Below are 11,320 nucleotides of genomic sequence, written 5' to 3'. Positions count from 1 at the left end.
GCATCAAAGTTTGCCTATAAAAGTCAGGATAAACATAATAGTGTGAGGGGCTGTCATTCTTCAGAAGTACACTTTCATTTCGTTGTGCACAGGTAATATCTGAAGAAAATAACCATGCAGAAAGGACCCCGTTATTTTCTGTTCACATGCTTCTGGCCATGAGTATCATTCTCTGCCATCCCTTTAGACCTGTGGTCATGTGGAACTAGGTGACTGCCATTCCCTTCAAGTATACTGTAAGTCCTTGTCAATACATGTTTCGCTTTAATGTAATTTAATGTAATTTAGCTGATTTAGTATTTTCTGCACCAATTACACTAGGATGCTTTTACTTCTATATGCCCCATTATTTTTTACTGTATGTTCTACACTCAAATTTCCTCTTTCTAGGGAGAGAATGTATTAAGAATTCTGTGGAGCAAGTTAGCATTAATATACTGGAAAACATGGTGAAATGAGACTTTCATTTACAATTGTAGGAAAACACTGAAGCTAAAATATCATGACAGGAAAACAAGAGACTATTACATTTTCATTTATCTGAGGAAAAACAAAATAAAGTGTACACAACTGTCTGGAAAAAAATCAGTTCAACCAATATTATTATTATTATGATTACTTATTATTTGTATAGCTGTATTATCTAGAGGCCAAAAACACACAGGAGATGGTCCCCTTCCCCTAAAGAGCTTCCAATCTAAAGAGACAATGCACAGAAAATGAAAATAGGAAATAATCAGAAAATTCAGGATGAGGGAAACAGTAACAAGGACCATGTATTTACCTGAGCTGACTGGTAACAAGCAGCAGCCATGATGATGAGTGAGAGAGTTGATCCCATTGGAGGTCAAACAAGGTAGTGAGGAGGAGGGGGCCAGAATCCAAGAGTCAAATGAGATTTTATTGTGGAATTTGCTAAGGATGAGTGAGAGACTGTGAGGTGAGAGAACTGGGAGTCAAAAATCAGGTGGTTGGGAAAGTAGGGGAGCAGATGATTGAAGAGGAGAGAAGGAACTTGAGTGGGGAGAAGGGAGGATTGGTAACGGCTTGATTGAGAGATAAATCATTAACCCCCAACTTGCTCTTCTGGGGAATATTAAGGGGCAAGGTGTGTGAGAGAAAAGGTGGATGTAAAAGATGGCAGCTGCGGAGGAAGTGTCAGTTAGGGGTTGAATACAGATCTCGGTTAGTGCCAAGAGATGGTGGGAGTGAGAACTACAGAGGCTGTGGATGTCAGTGATCTTCTTGGAGCCAGCATTGCAGGGGGAGCGGAGGGGAAGAAGGGAACATGGAAGGAACCACACGGAACATTCAAGAGCTGAGAGATGTTCAGCACTGGATATTATAGAGATACCTGGAAATTAACTTTAGCAAAAGAAAGCTCATGCTCCAAGACTGCTTTGAGAGCCAGTTATAATGGGACAATAGTGTGGGTCTGTGGCAATGAAGCTACTCAGCATCCTGAAAAATGGGTACATTGGAGTAGCCATTGAAATTAGAGCTGGCTGAAAAATCTTGACATTTTTCATATGTAAAAAATGGGAATAATTTTCCATTAATATTTTTGTGAAAAAAATTGACCATTTTGAATCAGCTCTAGTTGAAATATAGATCTTATTCAGAGGTCAATCAGGAAAAGAAGGCTCAACTAATGTACAGCTGGATGTGTCCTTTGAGCAATGCCAAAGAGCTGATTTTATATATATATAAATATATATACACATACTGCTACAACCTCATTTTAGCTGTGATAGCAGCCGCTGCCAACATATAAAATTGTACAGTTATTCATGTGTAGCTTGCCTAATGGTGAGCCCCCTTTCCCCCCCCTCCAATATATGGCAAAGTCATCATACAATGCTATGTCTAACTTTACAGTGGGGCAGTGCACTTGTCTGGAAAATAAAAATGTATTGCTGAATATGTGATGAATTAGTACTGGTTGAGGGAGTGGGCAATTCATTGGTCACAGGTCCATACAGCTATGATATCTGCAAACTGAACAGTGATTTAACACAGCTGAGGAGCCAACAATGCACCATAGATTCTAGCGACACGAGTATTTGTCTGTGCCTAAACAAGCATTTTACCATCAATGTTTGTCCTAATTAAGAGAATAAGACATAGAATAGCCTTTCCAGTTTAGAACAAAGGTCCATATAGTCCAGTACCATATCATAGTGTCATATACTTCAGACCAAATGCAAGGAACCCCATAGTGGACAATTATGGAATAAACTATTCATAGATGAAGTTTCTTCCTGACCCTTATCAGTTTGTGGCTGATTTATACCATAAAGCACAAGGATTTATATCCTATCATAAAAATTAATCCTCCCTAATGCAACTGTGGATGTTCCCCTTATCCATATAAATGTCAAACCTTTTTTTGACTCCTACTAAGCTCTTGCATTGTGTGGCAGTGAGTTCCACAGCATATGTATTCACTGCTAAAAATTGTTTCCTTTAATTAGGTTTAAATTTGTTGCTTTTCAATATCTCATTCTTGTACAGGCACGCCAAATGTAGCTCCCTCACACCATTCATTATTTATTTCTCTATCTCGTCTCAATTCAAAACTAAAAAGTTCCAATCCTGGATTACATCTCCCATCATGCATCACTATCTCTCCTCTTGATGTATCAGTTTGTATTTGTCAAAACAATTTCATGTGCTCTCCTGCCTCTTGTTCCCCCTACCGTTGCTAGGTCCCTGTGACTTTCATTTACCTATCTACCAGTAAATAACCCCCTCACCTCTGAGCACCCCCTTGCAGCTGAGTGCAATACTACCACGGTCACCACCTCAGTTTCCACTCTCAAGCTCCTTCAAGACTCCACCACAAGTTCTCTTGGACCCAATATTATACCTACCAGGGGCTAATGTATTATTCCACAGAGTGCAAATAGTCTTTGCAAGTTCTAAAACACACTCCATTTATCCCATGTGCAGTGCACAGTCTCCATAAACTCAGTTCCAGAATCTTCTGCTGTACCTGGGCTTTCAAGTAAGTCCTACCTATTCTTTTATTGGAACAATCACCCTGGGTTCTTTCATCAGAACAGCCACCTTGCAAGCCTCTGCCTGGGAAGAATTCTTTTTTTAATCGACAAATGTTGATTTCACTGTACACACACAAACTGATGAGAAAACATTTCCATCTATAGTAATCAAAGTTTACAGATAAGCAAGCTAAGAAAACTGCTGCTTGAGAACTTATTAGTTTGATACTTGTTTTGTAGATTTTAACATGTAATGTTGACAAGTTGTCTTTTAAACATTATAAAGCTTTACCTTTTGAATCTCAATGTCTACTGTCATTAAATAATTATTGTCCTAATTCCCCCTACCAGTATCTGAGCCCCATAATTTCCCACAACTGAAAGTTTAAATGGAAAAACTGCTCATGAACACATATTATCCATCAAAATTAGAAAAAAATAAAATTCTGCCAACCCTAATTACAGTGCTGCCTCTTTCCTCTTCTCTTCAGTGCTGCTTCAAGCCATGAGGGAGCATAATAAATCTCAAAAGGTGGTTGTTACTCTTTGCTCTGCAGACAGTGAGTTGTGTAGTCATTCTTATCTGGTCTAGTAAGGCATTTGAAAGTTTTAACCCTGTTCCTGAGAAATCTGATGAGCTTTCCCCATAAAGCTAAGAGCTTCACTGTTTCTGAAGAAAGTGGATGGCAGGCAAGAACATGGCCTGAGAATGAGAGGCACTCCAGCGAATGGCATGGGGAATGTTCCATGGAGAACTTTGAAAATTAACAATGATTTTCTGAAACTGACCCAGAATCCTGTGGGGGAGCCAGTATAGTAAGTAGAATACTGGCTAGAAGTTCTCTTAGGCCCAATTCAGCACGGTAATTAAAATATTGTTAATGGATAAGCGTGCTTGGAGGTAGTTCTTCATTTGCTTCTGTGCTATGTTACTCAAAAATGTGAAGTTTGACATTAGGATGTAATTTGTATGGTCTGCTGGTTCTCAAAATAGTTTTGAGACAACTAGCTGAACTATAGCATAGTTTAGGGTAGATGGTAAGTTCCCCTCTTCACAGTTGGTGTAGCCAGTTGTTCAGCAGCATTGCCCGGTGCTTTTACCTTCCAAAATGGCCATGAGTCCAAATCACAGGTGGTAACTGATTTCTTTCAGCACTGCCTTACCCCAGGAACATGCTGAAATCTGTGTGACAGGAAGAAAGGTGTATTCTGTCGTGGGTTTGGAGTATAATTACTGTCATTTGGAAAGGACTTGCCATATGCAGCTGATCTACTCTGAAAAGTATATTGTCAGTTCCTTACATTGTACTGAGCTAGTTTCTGGAGCACAATGGATACAGTGTAGGTTGACAAAGCACAATTCAGCTGCTTTGATAGAGGAGGGGAAAGGATCTCTTAACTTTTACCTTGGCTGCAATGTAGAATTTAGGAAACTTTTGCAGTAGATTTATCTCTAATGATTGTGTTTCTGCAAATGTCATGATTGCGTTTCATGCTCCAATTTCCTTTCTTCCTACTTCAGCTCATGAAAACCATTAGAGACTGAAGGCAATTTGCAGACCAGGTCGACAAGGATAAGGATGCAAGAGTGGCCACTGTGTAGCCATGTGCCTCCCAATTCCCCAGCTTCTCAGTTCATGGGTTGGTTAAGGTACTTGTGTGCATGAAACTTAAAGAATGGACTATGATGGCTGAACCTTCTTGTTTATAAATATGAGTGTTGGTGTTTGCTCGAAGGAGGTAGAATAGTTCGACCAAGGCAGAGGTGTACTTATTATATTCCTCAAGCTCACTTATAAGCCAATGAGCTAATTTAAGAATGTGACAAAACTATGTGCTGAACTGGAGATCATCTTTATGAGATCCATGATGGACAGCAGATTTGGGCATAATCTGCCTGGATGCTGAAATCTCCTAGAAAGATGAGCCCTAGAGACCCCAACATCATATTAGTCAACATCCCTCCTGGGAACCCTTTCCTGCTGGAAGAGCTACAGATTAGCAGGATTCCTAGACAGGTTTTTTATTCATCTATTTTCAGATGACATGGATGTACTCAAATGATTCTTTTTCCCTGCCTCGTTTGCATGACTGGATGGCATAGCACAGCTACTATATCCTTGGTTTTGAGCATCCTGGTGGTATTGTGCATGGCAACTTGGGATGAGTTTGGTTAGCCTGGAACTGTGGTGTCACCTAACCTGATTTTAATAAGGCAAGTCACAGTGGATTTCTCAACCAGCTGTGAGGGTCAGAGGCTAAACAGTTTTTTTGTTTAGGCATGAAGCAGCGTGAGTTTGAGCTCTGTTAGTGTAAGCACTGCACAAACATAGAAAGACACACAATTAATTCATGCAAGAGCTTCTGAGGAAATAAAATAATTGCTCTACCTCTGTGGGTACTCCTCACCACATTGTAGTAAAGAACACAGCTAGTGGAGATCTATTCCTGAGTACCGAGGAGCGGTGGAGGAAAACGTGCTATTCTTCCACCCAGTTCCCTTTATTTTTTTTCTTTTTCTTCTGGGAATATAACCGTAGCCTACAAACTTTCAACCCTGGACCTTATAATTGCACATACTATATATTACTCATCTGTATTGTGCCTTTTGAGTGTGTCAATCATGTTTTAACTGATAAGGAATAATAGACAGAAAGTGAGTATTTATTTGTTGGAGAGGATTCTCAAAATGCACTGGATAGGAATTTCAAAGACAGAGTCAGCAGTTTCCTCAGGGCAGGAAACTAAACAGGTTTTGTTGTTGTTTTCTTTGTTTTTGCAGAATTTCACACATTCTGAGTCATGTGACAGTTTTCACCAATGGGAACTATACTTTGCCACGTCTCGCTAGGCTGATCACTACGACTTTGGCCATGTGTATCTCCATGAAAGATTTGCTAATTTTTCTTTATAAAAATAAGGTAAATATCACACAAGAATTTTTGCTAGAGCTACGTCCTATCTAAATATTACACCACTTCAGAGTATGTTTGAGAGGAAAGACTAGGCAAATAGTAGAAAAATCATACATTGAATAATCTATTAAAATTGTCATCAAAGTGAACATGATTTGACTATTTCAATTGACTTCTCACGGGTTTCAAAATTATTTTATCCTTGGACTGATGCTGAGATGGAGATACTGTGTATAAAACACTGACCTCACTGGCAGCTGTTAGGTGCTTGCCACTTTTGAAAATCAGGCCACCTGCTTAGGCATCCAAGTGGATTTAGGAACCTAACTTCAGGCACCTATTTTTAAAAATCTTGGCTTCCACATATTGTCCCAGTTCAATCCCCACTCACACAAGAGCAACTCCACTGTCCAAGAAATTTCTCAGTTAATGATTTTCTTTTTGCATTAGGATCAATACGAACTAGTCACAGGGAAATAACTAGTCAAAGTCCTGTTCATGCTATCATCAAAGGCAAAGAGACCAGTCTCACCCACGGATGAAATAGAAACAAAAATAAGCAGAACTCAGAAATCATGATATCCGTTTTAAAAAAATGTAAACTTAAAGTAATTCAGGGATAAGAATAACCACGAGAGAAGTTATTTATGACTTTCAAAATCAGGGATATAGTATAGAGTGAAATAATCTTTTGATGGAAGATGTCCTGAAGCAGCTTCATCAGTATATTTTCCCCACTATTTTGAAAGTAGCATCATGTTCCTATTTATTCTAATCTAAAATAGTGCCCTTTATTTTTATTTAACCAACTAATCCTTTGTAAAAAAACAACAACACAACACTGCATAATATTCACTATAGGCGTTAGCAAAAACACTACAAGAAAAAGTAAACGGCAACCATCCGAAATTCAAATTTGATGAGGCAGGATTATACAAAGAAAATAAGCAAATAAGGGTGGCTTCACTTAAGTTTATTTCTGTCTAGTCTTCTGAACCACTGCTGTTTAAAAGATATGAGAACATCTTTTCAGCTAACTTAGGATGCACATACTAAAGCATTTTAAAGTTGTACTTTAGCATTTGACAGCCACTCACTACATTAATTTTTCTGTTATAGTTGCAACTTTAACCTCAAGAGGACTATAACATACTCATGAATAGCATGTGTGCTGATAGGGAAGCAGTGTCACACAACTCTCTCGCCTGAAAACATACAGCAGGTTGAGTTACATATTTATTAAATATTATAAAAAGATGCGCATATTGCAGTGCCACATCTCATTTACTGGGGGCCCCAGCAGCCAGGATCACTGTATTGAAAACTCATCACATTTTACTTGCAAACATAAAAGTGAATGAAACAATAGATGAGACAGATTAGACTTCGGGACTAAGATGGGGCACACTCACCCTTGAAGCACCCTCCCGGCTTGCATCCATGCATATTGTCACCAGTATCCTCGGCTCTAGCACCTCCTGCAGGCTGTCTGCTCTCACTAAGTCTTCCATGGCTCGGCACCTCACCCAAGTCACATAAGTCACTCCTCTTCCGGGGTAATAAAGTCCCAACTGGAAGCTGTTCCGAAAGATGAACTGCCACCACCATGGCATTCTGTTATCATTGGTGGGGCCTTATGCTATTAGAGGTAGGAAAGTCAAGCAATGAGTTGTCTTTCTCTTCCCAGTTCTGCTGCTAGAAAGGGAAACTGCTTTCCCTGCAGGTTCTGCTGTCAGAACGGGACAAAAGTGTCAGGCAATTAGTTACTTTCCACTATTGCACCATCTGCCAAATTGAGGGGATGACGGACTGAGTCATGAGTTCCTAATCCTACAAGGGATGCCCACATGTGTGTAGCCCAAAGCATGCATCAATAACAACTACACATCTGTGTTCTGCCACAATAGCCACTAAGCCATGTCCAGGAAGCTGAGCTTCTGAAAAGGATATCTACAGGAGTTGATGAGAGCATACCTGGTGCCTCTGCATTTTGCCCAGGAACAACGCTTTTGATGGTAGGATCAAAAGAAACAGCACCCAATGCACCTATTCAATGTTTGTGGAAAGGAAATGCAGGTATCCCTCACAGGCAAGTGTCCTGAACTTTTCAGATCAATCTGAACTGCCATTAGTTGAGCTTTACACCCATTGCACCTCACAATGCTAGTTCTTTTCTCATAGTTGTAATGAGTTGATGGAAAAGAACATACGTAATAGGTACATCAGTAGTGATCAGGCTGATGTCAAATTATGAAGAATAAGATTAATCACCAAGTTCATGGTACGTTGTTTTCATACTACTGTTAACAAAATTTGCATTTTCCCCTCTGGCTCTGACTGTATCATACTTCTTCAATAATCTACTTTATATACCTTTTTAATGTAGTCCCTTTTTAAAAGTCAGCTGACAACATAGAAATAATAAACAACATAAGAGAGGAAAACACAGCTTCTTAAGAGGAAAGTGTCACCCCTTGGGACTTGATGTCAAAGGAATGAATATTCATTCAAATAAACATCTGTTATATCAGCAAGTTGCTATAATAAATCTGTTTGAAGACGACGATACAAACAGCTGAAAATCATATCTAGTTTGTCTTTTCAATTAATCCCTGTTAAATGCGCTCTCTTTTTATTTTCTTTTACATCTTAAAAGCCAAATAGGAACCAGTATGTGGTAGCTGATATGGTGAGCAACCTTTGACCAGTCTAATTATACTCAACCTGCATTATCATTTCATAATTATCCTTCTTTGGATAGCTGGGATGTATTGTTCATCTTCACCTATAATAAAATATTATTTAAAACACTTAATCCTGACTTTCAAAGTTCTCTGAATCTACTAAGCACCATATTGTAGCATCATCCACATCTTAACAAAAGCTTTGCAGTGCTGACTGTTAGATTTTTGATATTGCCATGTCTCTCTTTTACTAATTATGCCCAGATTGCTCATCCTACTAGATACCGTTTATGCTAGAAATTTTCTACAGCATACCTCAGGGGCAAATTGCCTGTAGTGGTGAGCGGGGAATTCTCCATAGCGTACTTTAACAAATAAACCTCCACTATTTCTCCACATCACATCACTACACTCTTCCACCAAACCTTTAGCATACTTTTCATTTGTACTAACTTCAGTTACCCAGAGGACTGTCAACTCACACACATCCAATTGTTTATTCCTTTTAGACCACAGAGTACACGCTCTGGCTCCTTGTTCCCATCAAGCCTAAGAAAATACAGTAGTTTTAAGACGTTTGGCTAAAGGTGTGCACTGTTTTGTGGGCAACACTTTTCAAAAGAGATTTCTTGTTAATCGCTGTATTTGGTCTTTGCACAAACATTTGAAGTAATACATTATAATTAAACAGTCCTTTCCCATCCCAGTCGCACCCATCCACATCAGCTACTATCTATTCTACAAATATTGTTGGGCTATGATCAATTTTCCAATTCAAGGTGATTTAATTTTCAATATGATCATCTCTTGCACAAGGTTGAAATATTCAGTTTTTCATCGTTCTTGTGCTAGATTCATACTGTCCCCACTTTTGCCACATACAAATACTCTAGCTGTTGATTGTGCTTGGTTATTTACATCATATAGTGGACTAGTAACCACCAGAAATTACTCTATGCATGACTAGACAGGGGAAGGAAATGACTCTCCCTCCTCAACCAGCTTCTCCGTAAAATATTCCAGTTGGCATATATTGTGATCATTATTCTTGACACCTCTCCTCCCTAAAAAATAGAATTTACAGCTTGTGTGGCTGGTCATTTATGGAGCATCTCAGATCATCAGCAAGCTGTTGCCAGTACTTTAGAATAAATAGGATTTTGAACACATATTGCTAACTTTGTTGCTGTTTGTTTTATATAGTTGTGAAACAAATATCTCCACCTCTTTTTGCAGCACGGGTGCCAAATAAGAGTTTTTACAACTTTCTTGTACTAGAGTGTTTAGATTTTTTTTTTATTTTATTTTTTGGTGGAAAGGTAGCAGCAGCACTTCTTGCCTATTTTGATGGTACAGTTTCTGGGTTTGTCCAAATCCAGACTGATCCAAATGCCGAATCAGAGTTTTTGTGGGACTATGCTGCTAGGGGACAGCAAGGTCTGGAATTTTAAGAGGCAGTAAGAGCAGTTAAACATCTTCTCTATTTACACATTTTTAATCTCTGGGCTGGGGTCCCAAAAATTGGCTGGATCCAGAAGGACCTGGATTTCTGAGGCACTCCTGTGCTGGGGCACATTGGGGCCCAGCTTTTGTTGGTACAGCAAGAAAGACTGAACGTTTGAGGCAGTGGGATTTGGTGCTGGGGACAAAACCTGGCCGGATTTAGCTTTCACTCAGACTCTACATGCCATATGTTAAGGCACTATATTATTCAAACCCAACCAATTCCACTGCCCAGATACATACATTTACTCCCGAGTGACCTGCCTCTTTACACCGCAGGTTCAGTGACCATCTCTATAAACAGTAGCGAGTAACAAAGAGGGAGCCAGCAAAAGCAGAGCAAACCAGTTTCTTTGCTCTGGCGAGGCCCCAGCAGGATTTTGCACACTTGTGCATAGCACTGAAGTAATTTCAGGATCTGAGGATCTCCCTCCCGTAGTGGCTGTTCGGGAGTTGCAAGCTTGCGAGAAAGGTATTTGTATCGGGGGAGGGGGGACAGGACCAGCCACTAGTAAGACACACAAGCAAGGTTCAAGCTGCCAATGCCAACTTGAGGGCTGCACAGGGACCAACTCTTTGTCCTTGGCCAGGCCGGGAGAACGCACGCACCCTGCAAAGGTAGAGGAGCGAGAGAGCGTGCGCGTGCCCCAGCCCAGAGGGGGGCGCGCTCTACCAGCCAGGGAGCGAGCACCCCCTCCCCCGCCCCCATGTCGTTTGGAACTTTGCTGACTGCAACATTCTGAATCCGAACGTAGCGACACAAGGGGGCGGAGGCGATAGAACGCTCGGCTCTTCCCCGTTCCCTCCGGCCTCCTTCCCCAGAGGAGAAGATCGCATTCTCTCTCTCCCCCCTCTTACCCCCTGCCCCGCCGCGGGAGCCCGCTTTGCAAAAAGGGGACACGCCAGCGCCACCCTCCGGCCACCGAGCCGCACTGCATCCTCCCCCCGTCTCTCTCCCCCCTGCTCCGACTCTCAATGTTCCACACTGCCCGGCCACAGAGCCTCCTCTGCTGCTTTATATCCCCCCGGCTTCCTCCAGCCCCTCCACTGATACTGTATCCCCTTCCCTCCCCCCCTCCATCCCTCCCCTCCGACCTAACACCGGGACAGGACGCCTGCGAAGGTAAAGGAGAAGCGGGTTAGGTGGCTGCAGCAGGAGCCTGGGCGAGCTTGGTGGGGGGAGGAGGAGGAGGAGGCGGTGCGGGGGGGGGGAGGT

General features: G+C 41.1%; 1 protein-coding gene across 2 annotated transcripts in view; it reads left to right on the top strand.

Moving 5' to 3' along the window:
• The first annotated feature begins 10,487 nt into the window (after positions 1–10,487).
• The window catches only part of UBE2E3 (ubiquitin conjugating enzyme E2 E3), an 82,916-nt gene continuing 82,083 nt past the window's right edge, over positions 10,488–11,320 (top strand). The window contains exon 1 of one of the 2 annotated variants that reach the window (XM_032783815.2): positions 10,488–10,576. The gene's annotated coding sequence lies outside the window, so the exon portion shown is untranslated. Of the gene's footprint in view, positions 10,577–10,863; positions 11,228–11,320 lie in introns of those variants that run through there. The other variant, XM_032783814.2, reaches the window with a different exon arrangement.

Source organism: Chelonoidis abingdonii, chromosome 10, assembly GCF_003597395.2.
Source record: "Chelonoidis abingdonii isolate Lonesome George chromosome 10, CheloAbing_2.0, whole genome shotgun sequence".
Lineage (NCBI taxonomy): Eukaryota > Metazoa > Chordata > Testudines > Testudinidae > Chelonoidis > Chelonoidis abingdonii.
This window is presented reverse-complemented; position numbering and strand designations above follow the sequence as displayed.